General features: G+C 47.0%; 18 non-coding genes across 18 annotated transcripts; all 18 read right to left on the bottom strand.

Annotated features, from left to right (window-relative positions):
• Nucleotides 1-708: 708 nt before the first annotated feature.
• Nucleotides 709-823, bottom strand: LOC121196067. Its single transcript, XR_005895549.1, has one exon. It is a non-coding gene; the product is annotated as a U5 spliceosomal RNA (small nuclear RNA).
• Nucleotides 824-1,220: 397 nt separating this feature from the next.
• Nucleotides 1,221-1,411, bottom strand: LOC121196505. The gene has a single exon (XR_005895958.1). It is a non-coding gene; the product is annotated as a U2 spliceosomal RNA (small nuclear RNA).
• Nucleotides 1,412-1,988: 577 nt separating this feature from the next.
• On the bottom strand, nt 1,989-2,152 carry LOC121196164. The gene has a single exon (XR_005895639.1). It is a non-coding gene; the product is annotated as a U1 spliceosomal RNA (small nuclear RNA).
• A 1,161-nt stretch (nt 2,153-3,313) lies between these two features.
• On the bottom strand, nt 3,314-3,428 carry LOC121196066. Its single transcript, XR_005895548.1, has one exon. It is a non-coding gene; the product is annotated as a U5 spliceosomal RNA (small nuclear RNA).
• Nucleotides 3,429-3,825: 397 nt separating this feature from the next.
• On the bottom strand, nt 3,826-4,025 carry LOC121196696. The gene has a single exon (XR_005896136.1). It is a non-coding gene; the product is annotated as a U2 spliceosomal RNA (small nuclear RNA).
• Nucleotides 4,026-4,602: 577 nt separating this feature from the next.
• Nucleotides 4,603-4,766, bottom strand: LOC121196151. The gene has a single exon (XR_005895628.1). It is a non-coding gene; the product is annotated as a U1 spliceosomal RNA (small nuclear RNA).
• Nucleotides 4,767-5,930: 1,164 nt separating this feature from the next.
• LOC121196065 lies at nt 5,931-6,045 on the bottom strand. Its single transcript, XR_005895547.1, has one exon. It is a non-coding gene; the product is annotated as a U5 spliceosomal RNA (small nuclear RNA).
• Nucleotides 6,046-6,439: 394 nt separating this feature from the next.
• LOC121196556 lies at nt 6,440-6,630 on the bottom strand. Its single transcript, XR_005896005.1, has one exon. It is a non-coding gene; the product is annotated as a U2 spliceosomal RNA (small nuclear RNA).
• A 577-nt stretch (nt 6,631-7,207) lies between these two features.
• LOC121196357 lies at nt 7,208-7,371 on the bottom strand. Its single transcript, XR_005895822.1, has one exon. It is a non-coding gene; the product is annotated as a U1 spliceosomal RNA (small nuclear RNA).
• A 1,164-nt stretch (nt 7,372-8,535) lies between these two features.
• On the bottom strand, nt 8,536-8,650 carry LOC121196064. Its single transcript, XR_005895546.1, has one exon. It is a non-coding gene; the product is annotated as a U5 spliceosomal RNA (small nuclear RNA).
• Nucleotides 8,651-9,044: 394 nt separating this feature from the next.
• LOC121196555 lies at nt 9,045-9,235 on the bottom strand. Its single transcript, XR_005896004.1, has one exon. It is a non-coding gene; the product is annotated as a U2 spliceosomal RNA (small nuclear RNA).
• Nucleotides 9,236-9,812: 577 nt separating this feature from the next.
• On the bottom strand, nt 9,813-9,976 carry LOC121196355. The gene has a single exon (XR_005895821.1). It is a non-coding gene; the product is annotated as a U1 spliceosomal RNA (small nuclear RNA).
• A 1,164-nt stretch (nt 9,977-11,140) lies between these two features.
• LOC121196063 lies at nt 11,141-11,255 on the bottom strand. The gene has a single exon (XR_005895545.1). It is a non-coding gene; the product is annotated as a U5 spliceosomal RNA (small nuclear RNA).
• Nucleotides 11,256-11,649: 394 nt separating this feature from the next.
• Nucleotides 11,650-11,840, bottom strand: LOC121196637. The gene has a single exon (XR_005896082.1). It is a non-coding gene; the product is annotated as a U2 spliceosomal RNA (small nuclear RNA).
• A 578-nt stretch (nt 11,841-12,418) lies between these two features.
• LOC121196354 lies at nt 12,419-12,582 on the bottom strand. The gene has a single exon (XR_005895820.1). It is a non-coding gene; the product is annotated as a U1 spliceosomal RNA (small nuclear RNA).
• Nucleotides 12,583-13,745: 1,163 nt separating this feature from the next.
• LOC121196062 lies at nt 13,746-13,860 on the bottom strand. Its single transcript, XR_005895544.1, has one exon. It is a non-coding gene; the product is annotated as a U5 spliceosomal RNA (small nuclear RNA).
• A 397-nt stretch (nt 13,861-14,257) lies between these two features.
• On the bottom strand, nt 14,258-14,457 carry LOC121196695. The gene has a single exon (XR_005896135.1). It is a non-coding gene; the product is annotated as a U2 spliceosomal RNA (small nuclear RNA).
• A 577-nt stretch (nt 14,458-15,034) lies between these two features.
• LOC121196139 lies at nt 15,035-15,198 on the bottom strand. Its single transcript, XR_005895617.1, has one exon. It is a non-coding gene; the product is annotated as a U1 spliceosomal RNA (small nuclear RNA).
• Nucleotides 15,199-15,823: the final 625 nt, after the last annotated feature.

Raw genomic sequence — 15,823 nt, 5'->3', positions numbered from 1 at the left:
ATCTGAGGGCTTCCTTCTTCCTAAATCATAAGCAAGTCCTGTCCAGTCCAACTGTTTCTGCTCCTGTTTGACTTCTAAACTTGTCTCTGGCTGTGTGTCCACTTACTGCAGCCTCTGACATCAGACTGTAGAATCTTGATACATCAAAGGCATCAAAGGACAAACACACGCTCACACATACCGGTACTTATATCTTTGTGAGGACACTCTCTGGCATAATGCTTTCCCTCGCCCTAACCTCTCTCTCTCTTAGCATCTCAGACCTATGTCAGTACCTGTGCCTCTGTCAAAGAATACAAAAAAAAAAAAAAACACTAGACCTGTACACACATAAAGTCATGTATTCATGTAGTCATCTGTGAATGTGTGTTTGATGAGTGCAAAGTGAAAATGCTGCATGAACCTTGTTTTTGTAAAAGCTTCTCTTGTTTCCTTTGCTTCTTACAACTGTATATTTTTCAAGCATCATCTGTCATATTGAAGAAATAAGTTCATTCAGTAGCGTTATTTCTTTTTTTACTGTCATCATGTACACTTTTCTTGTCTCGAAGACGGCAGCATCCCCACCAAAGCCTAAAAATAAAGTATACCAGCGAAATGACAACATCTAGCACACATTTCTTCCGCAAAGAAAGAGCAAAGTCGGACAGGGGAGCTCCCACTTGTGGCGCTCTATAAAGATGTTTGACTTTTCACCAACTCAAAAGGCTCAGCCATAAGGCCGAGCCAGCCAAAAATAACTTCAACTCATTGGTGTTCCTCTCCACGGAAGTCTTTAGTAAAAGGCGAAAGACTTGTGCGTTATGAAGAGAAACAAGAGTCAGAACAGGCCTGTCTCAGAGAGCAGCTGAGGACCCTAGTCGTCCCAGCTACCACCGTCGCGGTGCGCCTCCCTTGGCTTGCCGCGTGCTAAATCCCAGCCTCCCCTCCATTGCCTCCCCCCCAGCATCTCCAGCCTGAAAAATCCAGGCCTGGCTTTTACATGGACACTACAAAGTCTGGGAAACGATCAGGCGTCTTCAGGGAGTCCGCGACCAGTCATCGTAGCTGAAGTGCACTGTGTTGTTGAGCGGGGTTCCCTGGGTGATATCAGTAAATCAACTGACTGGTTGTGCACAATTCACTTGATCAAAACTTAGCCGCATTTTCCTTCAGCCACTGTAAAAGTTTGACTCCTAACTAAACATGCGTGTCAGAGCTTGATTTTCTACAAAGCAAGAGAAAGGTGCACCGTTCCCGGCGGCACTGCAATGCCAGGTCGATGCGTGGAGTGAGCGGAGCAAGCTCCCTTTTCAGCTCCCTCTTCTAAAAATGGGTTTAATACGTTATCCCCATATAGGGGACATATCAGATATTAAACTGATAAGAACAGATACTACACTTGATCTTAGCCAAAAGGCCGAGAAGCGATGAGGCCCAAGGTTTTGACGTCCAAATCAAGCTCTTGGTACAACCGTCACTTGTCGCGGTGTCCCGTTTGTAAGCCAGCTTATCAATTGCCGCCACTTAGCAACTCCGCCCATCTGTCTGCCGTGTACTTTTCCCTGCCGCTATACAAAGATGTTTGACCTTTCACCAACTCAAAAGGCTCAGCCATACGGCAAAGCCGGCCAAAAATAGCTTCAACTCATTGCTGTTCCACACCAAAGCCTAGAAATAAAGCATACTAGAACAACATCTAGCACACATTTCTTCCACAAACAAGCAGCACAGTCGGACAGGAGAGCTCACACTTCATTTTGTCATGGAAAGGCCACGCCCACTTCCCCAATTCCAATGGGAACACGGGGAATTGTCATGACTAAACACGCCACTCTGTAGCGTACGCCAGAGAGCTTCTGCAGAGCAACACTGCCGCTTTGTGGACAGACTGCAAAAGCTGACATGTAACTCCAAATCAACAAAGCCACTTCACAAAATGGAGAGCCTTCAGCAGGTTAGCACATGGGCATTCCTGACACATTGTGTTTTCTTCTACACGCACGCAACAGGGGAGAGCGCGAACGCAGTCCCCCACTACCAGAAATTATGCAGTCGAGATTCCCACATTTGGGGAATTCGCAGGGGTCAGCACAGCCGGAGTGCAATGGCTGAGCCTCGCCCTGGGTGAACCACCTTGTTGATCATGGTATCTCCCCTGCCAGGTAAGTATGAGCTGCAGCTGGAAGAGAGCGGGTGGTGGTCACCAGGCACAGCGCTCTGGCTGACGGTGCCTACAATGCATAATCCCACATTTCAGCGCCTTGAGCATCAGCTCCCCTTTGTCTGTTACATTTATGGCTGAAAAGACACAAACACTGCTGCAAATAGGCTGCGGCGTGCGGCAAACGCGCTTTGTTGGATCTACCCATCATGCACTGCTCTGCCAAAAACAAAGGAACACTGTGTGAAATGCCACTAGTCAAGCTGTCTCTTGGGAAAGAAAGCAAAGGCCCACGTGGGACACTTTTCAAAACATTTGACTAAATGAACTAAACACTGACATGAACTACTAACATGTATTGACTCAGCGAAAACCTTGGAGCTGATCTGGACTTTCCTGTGGTTTCCTCTTGTCCTTGTAACAGCAGTAGCTCCTCCCTTCCTTGTCAATAATTGTGCAGAAATATCTGAGGGCTTCTTTCTTCCTAAATCATAAGCAAGTCCTGTCCAGTCCAACTGTTTCTGCTCCTGTTTGACTTCTAAACTTGTCTCTGGCTGTGTGTCCACTTACTGCAGCCTCTGACATCAGACTGTAGAATCTTGATACATCAAAGGCATCAAAGGACAAACACACGCTCACACATACCGGTACTTATATCTTTGTGAGGACACTCTCTGGCATAATGCTTTCCCTCGCCCTAACCTCTCTCTCTCTTAGCATCTCAGACCTATGTCAGTACCTGTGCCTCTGTCAAAGAATACAAAAAAAAAAAAACACTAGACCTGTACACACATAAAGTCATGTATTCATGTAGTCATCTGTGAATGTGTGTTTGATGAGTGCAAAGTGAAAATGCTGCATGAACCTTGTTTTTGTAAAAGCTTCTCTTGTTTCCTTTGCTTCTTACAACTGTATATTTTTCAAGCATCATCTGTCATATTGAAGAAATAAGTTCATTCAGTAGCGTTATTTCTTTTTTTACTGTCATCATGTACACTTTTCTTGTCTCGAAGACGGCAGCATCCCCACCAAAGCCTAAAAATAAAGTATACCAGCGAAATGACAACATCTAGCACACATTTCTTCCGCAAAGAAAGAGCAAAGTCGGACAGGGGAGCTCCCACTTGTGGCGCTCTATAAAGATGTTTGACTTTTCACCAACTCAAAAGGCTCAGCCATAAGGCCGAGCCAGCCAAAAATAACTTCAACTCATTGGTGTTCCTCTCCACGGAAGTCTTTAGTAAAAGGCGAAAGACTTGTGCGTTATGAAGAGAAACAAGAGTCAGAACAGGCCTGTCTCAGAGAGCAGCTGAGGACCCTAGTCGTCCCAGCTACCACCGTCGCGGTGCGCCTCCCTTGGCTTGCCGCGTGCTAAATCCCAGCCTCCCCTCCATTGCCTCCCCCCCAGCATCTCCAGCCTGAAAAATCCAGGCCTGGCTTTTACATGGACACTACAAAGTCTGGGAAACGATCAGGCGTCTTCAGGGAGTCCGCGACCAATCATCGTAGCTGAAGTGCACTGTGTTGTTGAGCGGGGTTCCCTGGGTGATATCAGTAAATCAACTGACTGGTTGTGCACAATTCACTTGATCAAAACTTAGCCGCATTTTCCTTCAGCCACTGTAAAAGTTTGACTCCTAACTAAACATGCGTGTCAGAGCTTGATTTTCTACAAAGCAAGAGAAAGGTGCACCGTTCCCGGCGGCACTGCAATGCCAGGTCGATGCGTGGAGTGAGCGGAGTGAGCGGAGCAAGCTCCCTTTTCAGCTCCCTCTCCTAAAAATGGGTTTAATACGTTATCCCCATATAGGGGACATATCAGATATTAAACTGATAAGAACAGATACTACACTTGATCTTAGCCAAAAGGCCGAGAAGCGATGAGGCCCAAGCGTTTGACGTCCAAATCAAGCTCTTGGTACAACCGTCACTTGTCGCGGTGTCCCGTTTGTAAGCCAGCTTGTCAATTGCCGCCACTTAGCAACTCCGCCCATCTGTCTGCCGTGTACTTTTCCCTGCCGCTATACAAAGATGTTTGACCTTTCACCAACTCAAAAGGCTCAGCCATACGGCAAAGCCGGCCAAAAATAGCTTCAACTCATTGCTGTTCCACACCAAAACCTAGAAATAAAGCATACTAGAACAACATCTAGCACACATTTCTTCCACAAACAAGCGGCACAGTCGGACAGGAGAGCTCACACTTCATTTTGTCATGGAAAGGCCACGCCCGCTTCCCCAATTCCAATGGGAACACGGGGAATTGTCATGACTAAACACGCCACTCTGTAGCGTACGCCAGAGAGCTTCTGCAGAGCAACACTGCCGCTTTGTGGACAGACTGCAAAAGCTGACATGTAACTCCAAATCAACAAAGCCACTTCACAAAATGGAGAGCCTTCAGCAGGTTAGCACATGGGCATTCCTGACACATTGTGTTTTCTTCTACACGCACGCAACAGGGGAGAGCGCGAACGCAGTCCCCCACTACCAGAAATTATGCAGTCGAGATTCCCACATTTGGGGAATTCGCAGGGGTCAGCACAGCCGGAGTGCAATGGCTGAGCCTCGCCCTGGGTGAACCACCTTGTTGATCATGGTATCTCCCCTGCCAGGTAAGTATGAGCTGCAGCTGGAAGAGAGCGGGTGGTGGTCACCAGGCACAGCGCTCTGGCTGACGGTGCCTACAATGCATAATCCCACATTTCAGCGCCTTGAGCATCAGCTCCCCTTTGTCTGTTACATTTATGGCTGAAAAGACACAAACACTGCTGCAAATAGGCTGCGGCGTGCGGCAAACGCGCTTTGTTGGATCTACCCATCATGCACTGCTCTGCCAAAAACAAAGGAACACTGTGTGAAATGCCACTAGTCAAGCTGTCTCTTGGGAAAGAAAGCAAAGGCCCACGTGGGACACTTTTCAAAACATTTGACTAAATGAACTAAACACTGACATGAACTACTAACATGTATTGACTCAGCGAAAACCTTGGAGCTGATCTGGACTTTCCTGTGGTTTCCTCTTGTCCTTGTAACAGCACTAGCTCCTCCCTTCCTTGTCAATAATTGTGCAGAAATATCTGAGGGCTTCTTTCTTCCTAAATCATAAGCAAGTCCTGTCCAGTCCAACTGTTTCTGCTCCTGTTTGACTTCTAAACTTGTCTCTGGCTGTGTGTCCACTTACTGCAGCCTCTGACATCAGACTGTAGAATCTTGATACATCAAAGGCATCAAAGGACAAACACACGCTCACACATACCGGTACTTATATCTTTGTGAGGACACTCTCTGGCATAATGCTTTCCCTCGCCCTAACCTCTCTCTCTCTTAGCATCTCAGACCTATGTCAGTACCAGTGCCTCTGTCAAAGAATACAAAAAAAAAAAAAAAACACTAGACCTGTACACACATAAAGTCATGTATTCATGTAGTCATCTGTGAATGTGTGTTTGATGAGTGCAAAGTGAAAATGCTGCATGAACCTTGTTTTTGTAAAAGCTTCTCTTGTTTCCTTTGCTTCTTACAACTGTATATTTTTCAAGCATCATCTGTCATATTGAAGAAATAAGTTCATTCAGTAGCGTTATTTCTTTTTTTACTGTCATCATGTACACTTTTCTTGTCTCAAAGACGGCAGCATCCCCACCAAAGCCTAAAAATAAAGTATACCAGCGAAATGACAACATCTAGCACACATTTCTTCCGCAAAGAAAGAGCAAAGTCGGACAGGGGAGCTCCCACTTGTGGCGCTCTATAAAGATGTTTGACTTTTCACCAACTCAAAAGGCTCAGCCATAAGGCCGAGCCAGCCAAAAATAACTTCAACTCATTGGTGTTCCTCTCCACGGAAGTCTTTAGTAAAAGGCGAAAGACTTGTGCGTTATGAAGAGAAACAAGAGTCAGAACAGGCCTGTCTCAGAGAGCAGCTGAGGACCCTAGTCGTCCCAGCTACCACCGTCGCGGTGTGCCTCCCTTGGCTTGCCGCATGCTAAATCCCAGCCTCCCCTCCATTGCCCCCCCAGCATCTCCAGCCTGAAAAATCCAGGCCTGGCTTTTACATGGACACTACAAAGTCTGGGAAACGATCAGGCGTCTTCAGGGAGTCCGCGACCAATCATCGTAGCTGAAGTGCACTGTGTTGTTGAGCGGGGTTCCCTGGGTGATATCAGTAAATCAACTGACTGGTTGTGCACAATTCACTTGATAAAAACTTAGCCGCATTTTCCTTCAGCCACTGTAAAAGTTTGACTCCTAACTAAACATGCGTGTCAGAGCTTGATTTTCTACAAAGCAAGAGAAAGGTGCACCGTTCCCGGCGGCACTGCAATGCCAGGTCGATGCGTGGAGTGAGCGGAGCAAGCTCCCTTTTCAGCTCCCTCTCCTAAAAATGGGTTTAATACGTTATCCCCATATAGGGGACATATCAGATATTAAACTGATAAGAACAGATACTACACTTGATCTTAGCCAAAAGGCCGAGAAGCGATGAGGCCCAAGCGTTTGACATCCAAATCAAGCTCTTGGTACAACCGTCACTTGTCGCGGTGTCCCGTTTGTAAGCCAGCTTATCGATTGCCGCCACTTAGCAACTCCGCCCATCTGTCTGCCGTGTACTTTTCCCTGCCGCTATACAAAGATGTTTGACCTTTCACCAACTCAAAAGGCTCAGCCATACGGCAAAGCCGGCCAAAAATAGCTTCAACTCATTGCTGTTCCACACCAAAGCCTAGAAATAAAGCATACTAGAAGAACATCTAGCACACATTTCGTCCACAAACAAGCAGCAAAGTCGGACAGGAGAGCTCACACTTCATTTTGTCATGGAAAGGCCACGCCCACTTCCCCAATTCCAACGGGAACACGGGGAATTGTCATGACTAAACACGCCACTCTGTAGCGCACGCCAGAGAGCTTCTGCAGAGCAACACTGCCGCTTTGTGGACAGACTGCAAAAGCTGACATGTAACTCCAAATCAACAAAGCCACTTCACAAAACGGAGAGTCTTCAACAGGTTAGCGCATGGGCATTCCTGACACATTGTGTTTTCTTCTACACGCACGCAACAGGGGAGAGCGCGAACGCAGTCCCCCACTACCAGAAATTATGCAGTCGAGATTCCCACATTTGGGGAATTCGCAGGGGTCAGCACAGCCGGAGTGCAATGACTGAGCCTCGCCCTGGGTGAACCACCTTGTTGATCATGGTATCTCCCCTGCCAGGTAAGTATGAGCTGCAGCTGGAAGAGAGCGGGTGGTGGTCACCAGGCACCGCGCTCTGGCTGACGGTGCCTACAATGCATAATCCCACATTTCAGCGCCTTGAGCATCAGCTCCCCTTTGTCTGTTACATTTATGGCTGAAAAGACACAAACACTGCTGCAAATAGGCTGCGGCGTGCGGCAAACGCGCTTTGTTGGATCTACCCATCATGCACTGCTCTGCCAAAAACAAAGGAACACTGTGTGAAATGCCACTAGTCAAGCTGTCTCTTGGGAAAGAAAGCAAAGGCCCACGTGGGACACTTTTCAAAACATTTGACTAAATGAACTAAACACTGACATGAACTACTAACATGTATTGACTCAGCGAAAACCTTGGAGCTGATCTGGACTTTCCTGTGGTTTCCTCTTGTCCTTGTAACAGCAGTAGCTCCTCCCTTCCTTGTCAATAATTGTGCAGAAATATCTGAGGGCTTTTTTCTTCCTAAATCATAAGCAAGTCCTGTCCAGTCCAACTGTTTCTGCTCCTGTTTGACTTCTGAACTTGTCTCTGGCTGTGTGTCCACTTACTGCAGCCTCTGACATCAGACTGTAGAATCTTGATACATCAAAGGCATCAAAGGACAAACACACGCTCACACATACCGGTACTTATATCTTTGTGAGGACACTCTCTGGCATAATGCTTTCCCTCGCCCTAACCTCTCTCTCTCTTAGCATCTCAGACCTATGTCAGTACCAGTGCCTCTGTCAAAGAATACAAAAAAAAAAAAAAAACACTAGACCTGTACACACATAAAGTCATGTATTCATGTAGTCATCTGTGAATGTGTGTTTGATGAGTGCAAAGTGAAAATGCTGCATGAACCTTGTTTTTGTAAAAGCTTCTCTTGTTTCCTTTGCTTCTTACAACTGTATATTTTTCAAGCATCATCTGTCATATTGAAGAAATAAGTTCATTCAGTAGCGTTATTTCTTTTTTTACTGTCATCATGTACACTTTTCTTGTCTCAAAGACACCAGCATCCCCACCAAAGCCTAAAAATAAAGTATACAAGCAAAATGACAACATCTAGCACACATTTCTTCCGCAAAGAAAGAGCAAAGTCGGACAGGGGAGCTCCCACTTGTGGCGCTCTATAAAGATGTTTGACTTTTCACCAACTCAAAAGGCTCAGCCATAAGGCCGAGCCAGCCAAAAATAACTTCAACTCATTGGTGTTCCTCTCCACGGAAGTCTTTAGTAAAAGGCGAAAGACTTGTGCGTTATGAAGAGAAACAAGAGTCAGAACAGGCCTGTCTCAGAGAGCAGCTGAGGACCCTAGTCGTCCCAGCTACCACCGTCGCGGTGTGCCTCCCTTGGCTTGCCGCGTGCTAAATCCCAGCCTCCCCTCCATTGCCCCCCCAGCATCTCCAGCCTGAAAAATCCAGGCCTGGCTTTTACATGGAGACTACAAAGTCTGGGAAACGATCAGGCGTCTTCAGGGAGTCCGCGACCAATCATCGTAGCTGAAGTGCACTGTGTTGTTGAGCGGGGTTCCCTGGGTGATATCAGTAAATCAACTGACTGGTTGTGCACAATTCACTTGATAAAAACTTAGCCGCATTTTCCTTCAGCCACTGTAAAAGTTTGACTCCTAACTAAACATGCCTGTCAGAGCTTGATTTTCTACAAAGCAAGAGAAAGGTGCACCGTTCCCGGCGGCACTGCAATGCCAGGTCGATGCGTGGAGTGAGCGGAGCAAGCTCCCTTTTCAGCTCCCTCTCCTAAAAATGGGTTTAATACGTTATCCCCATATAGGGGACATATCAGATATTAAACTGATAAGAACAGATACTACACTTGATCTTAGCCAAAAGGCCGAGAAGCGATGAGGCCCAAGCGTTTGACATCCAAATCAAGCTCTTGGTACAACCGTCACTTGTCGCGGTGTCCCGTTTGTAAGCCAGCTTATCGATTGCCGCCACTTAGCAACTCCGCCCATCTGTCTGCCGTGTACTTTTCCCTGCCGCTATACAAAGATGTTTGACCTTTCACCAACTCAAAAGGCTCAGCCATACGGCAAAGCCGGCCAAAAATAGCTTCAACTCATTGCTGTTCCACACCAAAGCCTAGAAATAAAGCATACTAGAAGAACATCTAGCACACATTTCGTCCACAAACAAGCAGCAAAGTCGGACAGGAGAGCTCACACTTCATTTTGTCATGGAAAGGCCACGCCCACTTCCCCAATTCCAACGGGAACACGGGGAATTGTCATGACTAAACACGCCACTCTGTAGCGCACGCCAGAGAGCTTCTGCAGAGCAACACTGCCGCTTTGTGGACAGACTGCAAAAGCTGACATGTAACTCCAAATCAACAAAGCCACTTCACAAAACGGAGAGTCTTCAACAGGTTAGCGCATGGGCATTCCTGACACATTGTGTTTTCTTCTACACGCACGCAACAGGGGAGAGCGCGAACGCAGTCCCCCACTACCAGAAATTATGCAGTCGAGATTCCCACATTTGGGGAATTCGCAGGGGTCAGCACAGCCGGAGTGCAATGACTGAGCCTCGCCCTGGGTGAACCACCTTGTTGATCATGGTATCTCCCCTGCCAGGTAAGTATGAGCTGCAGCTGGAAGAGAGCGGGTGGTGGTCACCAGGCACCGCGCTCTGGCTGACGGTGCCTACAATGCATAATCCCACATTTCAGCGCCTTGAGCATCAGCTCCCCTTTGTCTGTTACATTTATGGCTGAAAAGACACAAACACTGCTGCAAATAGGCTGCGGCGTGCGGCAAACGCGCTTTGTTGGATCTACCCATCATGCACTGCTCTGCCAAAAACAAAGGAACACTGTGTGAAATGCCACTAGTCAAGCTGTCTCTTGGGAAAGAAAGCAAAGGCCCACGTGGGACACTTTTCAAAACATTTGACTAAATGAACTAAACACTGACATGAACTACTAACATGTATTGACTCAGCGAAAACCTTGGAGCTGATCTGGACTTTCCTGTGGTTTCCTCTTGTCCTTGTAACAGCACTAGCTCCTCCCTTCCTTGTCAATAATTGTGCAGAAATATCTGAGGGCTTCTTTCTTCCTAAATCATAAGCAAGTCCTGTCCAGTCCAACTGTTTCTGCTCCTGTTTGACTTCTGAACTTGTCTCTGGCTGTGTGTCCACTTACTGCAGCCTCTGACATCAGACTGTAGAATCTTGATACATCAAAGGCATCAAAGGACAAACACACGCTCACACATACCGGTACTTATATCTTTGTGAGGACACTCTCTGGCATAATGCTTTCCCTCGCCCTAACCTCTCTCTCTCTTAGCATCTCAGACCTATGTCAGTACCAGTGCCTCTGTCAAAGAATACAAAAAAAAAAAAAAAACACTAGACCTGTACACACATAAAGTCATGTATTCATGTAGTCATCTGTGAATGTGTGTTTGATGAGTGCAAAGTGAAAATGCTGCATGAACCTTGTTTTTGTAAAAGCTTCTCTTGTTTCCTTTGCTTCTTACAACTGTATATTTTTCAAGCATCATCTGTCATATTGAAGAAATAAGTTCATTCAGTAGCGTTATTTCTTTTTTTACTGTCATCATGTACACTTTTCTTGTCTCAAAGACACCAGCATCCCCACCAAAGCCTAAAAATAAAGTATACCAGCAAAATGACAACATCTAGCACACATTTCTTCCGCAAAGAAAGAGCAAAGTCGGACAGGGGAGCTCCCACTTGTGGCGCTCTATAAAGATGTTTGACTTTTCACCAACTCAAAAGGCTCAGCCATAAGGCCGAGCCAGCCAAAAATAACTTCAACTCATTGGTGTTCCTCTCCACGGAAGTCTTTAGTAAAAGGCGAAAGACTTGTGCGTTATGAAGAGAAACAAGAGTCAGAACAGGCCTGTCTCAGAGAGCAGCTGAGGACCCTAGTCGTCCCAGCTACCACCGTCGCGGTGTGCCTCCCTTGGCTTGCCGCGTGCTAAATCCCAGCCTCCCCTCCATTGCCCCCCCAGCATCTCCAGCCTGAAAAATCCAGGCCTGGCTTTTACATGGAGACTACAAAGTCTGGGAAACGATCAGGCGTCTTCAGGGAGTCCGCGACCAATCATCGTAGCTGAAGTGCACTGTGTTGTTGAGCGGGGTTCCCTGGGTGATATCAGTAAATCAACTGACTGGTTGTGCACAATTCACTTGATAAAAACTTAGCCGCATTTTCCTTCAGCCACTGTAAAAGTTTGACTCCTAACTAAACATGCGTGTCAGAACTTGATTTTCTACAAAGCAAGAGAAAGGTGCACCGTTCCCGGCAGCACTGCAATGCCAGGTCGATGCGTGGAGTGAGCGGAGCAAGCTCCCTTTTCAGCTCCCTCTCTTAAAAATGGGTTTAATACGTTATCCCCATATAGGGGACATATCAGATATTAAACTGATAAGAACAGATACTACACTTGATCTTAGCCAAAAGGCCGAGAAGCGATGAGGCCCAAGCCTTTTGACGTCCAAATCAAGCTCTTGGTACAACCGTCACTTGTCGCGGTGTCCCGTTTGTAAGCCAGCTTATCGATTGCCGCCACTTAGCAACTCCGCCCATCTGTCTGCCGTGTACTTTTCCCTGCCGCTATACAAAGATGTTTGACCTTTCACCAACTCAAAAGGCTCAGCCATACGGCAAAGCCGGCCAAAAATAGCTTCAACTCATTGCTGTTCCACACCAAAGCCTAGAAATAAAGCATACTAGAAGAACATCTAGCACACATTTCTTCCACAAACAAGCAGCACAGTCGGACAGGAGAGCTCACACTTCATTTTGTCATGGAAAGGCCACGCCCACTTCCCCAATTCCAACGGGAACACGGGGAATTGTCATGACTAAACACGCCACTCTGTAGCGCACGCCAGAGAGCTTCTGCAGAGCAACACTGCCGCTTTGTGGACAGACTGCAAAAGCTGACATGTAACTCCAAATCAACAAAGCCACTTCACAAAACGGAGAGTCTTCAACAGGTTAGCGCATGGGCATTCCTGACACATTGTGTTTTCTTCTACACGCACGCAACAGGGGAGAGCGCGAACGCAGTCCCCCACTACCAGAAATTATGCAGTCGAGATTCCCACATTTGGGGAATTCGCAGGGGTCAGCACAGCCGGAGTGCAATGACTGAGCCTCGCCCTGGGTGAACCACCTTGTTGATCATGGTATCTCCCCTGCCAGGTAAGTATGAGCTGCAGCTGGAAGAGAGCGGGTGGTGGTCACCAGGCACCGCGCTCTGGCTGACGGTGCCTACAATGCATAATCCCACATTTCAGCGCCTTGAGCATCAGCTCCCCTTTGTCTGTTACATTTATGGCTGAAAAGACACAAACACTGCTGCAAATAGGCTGCGGCGTGCGGCAAACGCGCTTTGTTGGATCTACCCATCATGCACTGCTCTGCCAAAAACAAAGGAACACTGTGTGAAATGCCACTAGTCAAGCTGTCTCTTGGGAAAGAAAGCAAAGGCCCACGTGGGACACTTTTCAAAACATTTGACTAAATGAACTAAACACTGACATGAACTACTAACATGTATTGACTCAGCGAAAACCTTGGAGCTGACCTGGACTTTCCTGTGGTTTCCTCTTGTCCTTGTAACAGCAGTAGCTCCTCCCTTCCTTGTCAATAATTGTGCAGAAATATCTGAGGGCTTCTTTCTTCCTAAATCATAAGCAAGTCCTGTCCAGTCCAACTGTTTCTGCTCCTGTTTGACTTCTGAACTTGTCTCTGGCTGTGTGTCCACTTACTGCAGCCTCTGACATCAGACTGTAGAATCTTGATACATCAAAGGCATCAAAGGACAAACACACGCTCACACATACCGGTACTTATATCTTTGTGAGGACACTCTCTGGCATAATGCTTTCCCTCGCCCTAACCTCTCTCTCTCTTAGCATCTCAGACCTATGTCAGTAGCAGTGCCTCTGTCAAAGAATACAAAAAAAAAAAAAAACACTAGACCTGTACACACATAAAGTCATGTATTCATGTAGTCATCTGTGAATGTGTGTTTGATGAGTGCAAAGTGAAAATGCTGCATGAACCTTGTTTTTGTAAAAGCTTCTCTTGTTTCCTTTGCTTCTTACAACTGTATATTTTTCAAGCATCATCTGTCATATTGAAGAAATAAGTTCATTCAGTAGCGTTATTTCTTTTTTTACTGTCATCATGTACACTTTTCTTGTCTCAAAGACGGCAGCATCCCCACCAAAGCCTAAAAATAAAGTATACCAGCGAAATGACAACATCTAGCACACATTTCTTCCGCAAAGAAAGAGCAAAGTCGGACAGGGGAGCTCCCACTTGTGGCGCTCTATAAAGATGTTTGACTTTTCACCAACTCAAAAGGCTCAGCCATAAGGCCGAGCCAGCCAAAAATAACTTCAACTCATTGGTGTTCCTCTCCACGGAAGTCTTTAGTAAAAGGCGAAAGACTTGTGCGTTATGAAGAGAAACAAGAGTCAGAACAGGCCTGTCTCAGAGAGCAGCTGAGGACCCTAGTCGTCCCAGCTACCACCGTCGCGGTGCGCCTCCCTTGGCTTGCCGCGTGCTAAATCCCAGCCTCCCCTCCATTGCCTCCCCCCCAGCATCTCCAGCCTGAAAAATCCAGGCCTGGCTTTTACATGGACACTACAAAGTCTGGGAAACGATCAGGCGTCTTCAGGGAGTCCGCGACCAATCATCGTAGCTGAAGTGCACTGTGTTGTTGAGCGGGGTTCCCTGGGTGATATCAGTAAATCAACTGACTGGTTGTGCACAATTCACTTGATCAAAACTTAGCCGCATTTTCCTTCAGCCACTGTAAAAGTTTGACTCCTAACTAAACATGCGTGTCAGAGCTTGATTTTCTACAAAGCAAGAGAAAGGTGCACCGTTCCCGGCGGCACTGCAATGCCAGGTCGATGCGTGGAGTGAGCGGAGTGAGCGGAGCAAGCTCCCTTTTCAGCTCCCTCTCCTAAAAATGGGTTTAATACGTTATCCCCATATAGGGGACATATCAGATATTAAACTGATAAGAACAGATACTACACTTGATCTTAGCCAAAAGGCCGAGAAGCGATGAGGCCCAAGCGTTTGACGTCCAAATCAAGCTCTTGGTACAACCGTCACTTGTCGCGGTGTCCCGTTTGTAAGCCAGCTTGTCAATTGCCGCCACTTAGCAACTCCGCCCATCTGTCTGCCGTGTACTTTTCCCTGCCGCTATACAAAGATGTTTGACCTTTCACCAACTCAAAAGGCTCAGCCATACGGCAAAGCCGGCCAAAAATAGCTTCAACTCATTGCTGTTCCACACCAAAACCTAGAAATAAAGCATACTAGAACAACATCTAGCACACATTTCTTCCACAAACAAGCGGCACAGTCGGACAGGAGAGCTCACACTTCATTTTGTCATGGAAAGGCCACGCCCGCTTCCCCAATTCCAATGGGAACACGGGGAATTGTCATGACTAAACACGCCACTCTGTAGCGTACGCCAGAGAGCTTCTGCAGAGCAACACTGCCGCTTTGTGGACAGACTGCAAAAGCTGACATGTAACTCCAAATCAACAAAGCCACTTCACAAAACGGAGAGTCTTCAACAGGTTAGCGCATGGGCATTCCTGACACATTGTGTTTTCTTCTACACGCACGCAACAGGGGAGAGCGCGAACGCAGTCCCCCACTACCAGAAATTATGCAGTCGAGATTCCCACATTTGGGGAATTCGCAGGGGTCAGCACAGCCGGAGTGCAATGGCTGAGCCTCGCCCTGGGTGAACCACCTTGTTGATCATGGTATCTCCCCTGCCAGGTAAGTATGAGCTGCAGCTGGAAGAGAGCGGGTGGTGGTCACCAGGCACAGCGCTCTGGCTGACGGTGCCTACAATGCATAATCCCACATTTCAGCGCCTTGAGCATCAGCTCCCCTTTGTCTGTTACATTTATGGCTGAAAAGACACAAACACTGCTGCAAATAGGCTGCGGCGTGCGGCAAACGCGCTTTGTTGGATCTACCCATCATGCACTGCTCTGCCAAAAACAAAGGAACACTGTGTGAAATGCCACTAGTCAAGCTGTCTCTTGGGAAAGAAAGCAAAGGCCCACGTGGGACACTTTTCAAAACATTTGACTAAATGAACTAAACACTGACATGAACTACTAACATGTATTGACTCAGCGAAAACCTTGGAGCTGATCTGGACTTTCCTGTGGTTTCCTCTTGTCCTTGTAACAGCACTAGCTCCTCCCTTCCTTGTCAATAATTGTGCAGAAATATCTGAGGGCTTCTTTCTTCCTAAATCATAAGCAAGTCCTGTCCAGTCCAACTGTTTCTGCTCCTGTTTGACTTCTAAACTTGTCTCTGGCTGTGTGTCCACTTACTGCAGCCTCTGACATCAGACTGTAGAATCTTGATACATCAAAGGCATCAAAGGACAAACACACG

Source organism: Toxotes jaculatrix, chromosome 16 (assembly GCF_017976425.1).
Source record: "Toxotes jaculatrix isolate fToxJac2 chromosome 16, fToxJac2.pri, whole genome shotgun sequence".
Classification (NCBI taxonomy): Eukaryota; Metazoa; Chordata; class Actinopteri; family Toxotidae; genus Toxotes; species Toxotes jaculatrix.
This window is presented reverse-complemented; position numbering and strand designations above follow the sequence as displayed.